The 2,548-nt window shown below is 38.6% G+C and overlaps 1 long non-coding RNA gene across 1 annotated transcript; it reads right to left on the bottom strand.

Moving 5' to 3' along the window:
• Nucleotides 1-981: 981 nt before the first annotated feature.
• LOC121141139 lies at nt 982-2,214 on the bottom strand. The gene is made up of 2 exons (XR_005878043.1): nt 2,095-2,214; nt 982-1,258 (listed from the first exon to the last, which is right to left on the bottom strand). It is a non-coding gene; the product is annotated as an uncharacterized LOC121141139 (long non-coding RNA).
• Between the last annotated feature and the right edge of the window lie 334 nt (nt 2,215-2,548).

Below are 2,548 nucleotides of genomic sequence, written 5' to 3' on the forward strand. Positions count from 1 at the left end.
AAGGTATGGCTCTGAAAACTTCACTTCTTGCAAGCTTTCTCTGAGTCATAAAACATCACCCCTTTGTCAGAGGGATAAAATGACCTCCGAACTCAGATTTCCAAGACCCAGGTCATCATTCAGTCTCCGACCCTCCACATGGGATGCCCAGTAAGAACCTTCTTAGACTCTAACTCAACATACTGGAAACACTACTGGCTCATGCAACAAATGATATTCAGTAGCGACATCAGGCAGGATTGTCTCTAGGGCTTTTGACATTCTCAGAATTATGCCATTTCCCAGAGTCTGGCTTCAGAGTCCGTCTGGTATGCTCTTACCTAGAAGAGCCTAGCCACAAAAGACAAAGAAATAGAACATCTGAATTCATAGTTTCCACCATCACGTATGCACTGTCAAAGCACTCAAAATTTGGACATTATGTTCACAGTAAATATGTGAGAGAAAATATTTCTCCAAGAAAAACAATGAAAATAAAATTAAGATATTTGTATGAATCATCACGTAATTTAAAATTGCTAAAATGTGTGAGCCTGTTATTTGCTGGCCTGCCCTTTGCTTTAATTTAATGGCACCAAGGTACCCATCCCATCCTTCTTTAGATGCCATTCTTAGACCACAGTCACAGAATAAGTCATTTTACCAGAAGTACTTGATGGTTTATCAGTTGTCTCAAGAACTTTTATGGATCTTTTGATAATTGTGTGTTGGTTGCAGATGGTAAACTGTTGTATTTATTTCCTGTCCTTTCACTGGCTGTGTCATGTGTCCATAGTATATGTGTAGTACACACAGTTACATATCTTCACTTTCTCAGACACCATGGAACCTTGCTGTGCACAAACTGACATTCCAACTGCTTACATTGTGGGATATCTCTAAGCCTCAATGATTGGGACAAAATCTAATGATGGTAACATTATGATCTATAGCAGAGCCAGTAGACAATAATAAAAAAAACAAATCTTGCCCAATCCTTGGTTTTGGAAAATAGAGTTTTATTGATACACAACCATGTTCCTTCTTGCATATAGTATGTGACTACATATCACAACAGCGAAGTCAAGTAGTTGTAAGGGAATTTTTACAGGCCATTCAGTTCAACACATTTATTTCCTGTCTTTTCAGGAAATTATTTTCAACTCTCTGGGCTGCTACAACTGCCAAGCTATCATAGATGTCACATGGTTGTTGAATTCATAAGGAATTAATCCATCAATAAAGGTTCTGAAGAATGAGTTTGTTTTCATAATAACTCCTAGGAATAGACAAAACTACAGTTAGCATTCATGTAAGAAGCATCTCTCACTCCTAAGAACACCTTTTATTGGATCTATAAAATAGTGTATGGTATATTTCTTTATTCGCCAATAAAAATCAAAGATTCAAAGCAAAGATTGGTAGCAGAATCCTCTAACACCAGCACTCCATAGGAAGAGGCAGGTGTATTTCTGTGAGACTGGTCTACAGAGTGAGTTTCACTACATCCAGTGCTACAAAGATAAACCCTGTGTTAAAAAAGCGAACAACATCAACAACAAAAGACTATTAATCATCCTTTAATCCCAGAACTCAGGAGGCAGAGGCAGGTGAATCTCTGTAAACTGAAACCCAGCCTGGGAACAAAGCAAGTTCCAGGACAGCTCGGGCTATGCAGAGAAACCTGTCTTGAAAAACAACAAAACAGAACAGAAAATTAAAGATTTATTTTATGGTCAATGAATTTCCATGAGATAAGACAAACTAAGAACTTGGAAATAGCCAGACTCTTATGAGCTATTTTCAAAGACTCCTTAAAATTTAGAGCTTATTAAACCATATAAACAAAGGGATTATGGGTCTTCCTTAATAATAAAACTCTTATTTAGTTATATACTTATTAAATGGCTTTTGATTTTAGAGGGTGAATAGCTCTATGTTACAATTTCTTCCAGAAATTACAATAGTAATTTTGAACAAATGATATTTACATGTATCTCAAATCACCACAGTTCTGACCAATGATTTAATTTTATTATTGTCATTTGAATGTTAGAAATGAACCTGGGGAAAAGGACAAAAAAAGTGTAAGACCCTGTGAGAGAAAGTACTTACTATGGCAACTTGAAGGGAGAGAAGGTGCCTTAGCAGAGGTGGCATGGCATGGCTAGAGAACTTCCCAATGTGCGCAGAAAGGAACACCACAGGCTTTCCTTCTCAGCAGTGGTGAGCAAGCAGCAATGGCCACCTTATTGAGAAGGCAGTGGCACAAGAAAAACAAATGGCTAAAAGTTGGGTCCCATTCAATCTCCATGACTCCCAATGCGTTGAGGAAGTTATTGGGCATTCTTCCAGAAGGAACAGGATGAGAGTCACTGATAGTCCGGATAATGTGCCCCTAGCTTTGTTTAACCTCCCCTCCATACCCTAAGTGTCTTCATGCTGGCTGACTGTTCCAGGACTTGTGGTCAGGATGGAAAGGCATCAGAATGAAACTCTCCTTGAGATATGAGCTGATAATGGAAGCTTCACCAGAGGACCACATGTCCCAGAAACCTTAGGGCTCCAG

The sequence above is a fragment of the Mesocricetus auratus genome, unplaced genomic scaffold (genome assembly GCF_017639785.1).
Source record: "Mesocricetus auratus isolate SY011 unplaced genomic scaffold, BCM_Maur_2.0 Super-Scaffold_100007, whole genome shotgun sequence".
Lineage (NCBI taxonomy): Eukaryota > Metazoa > Chordata > Mammalia > Rodentia > Cricetidae > Mesocricetus > Mesocricetus auratus.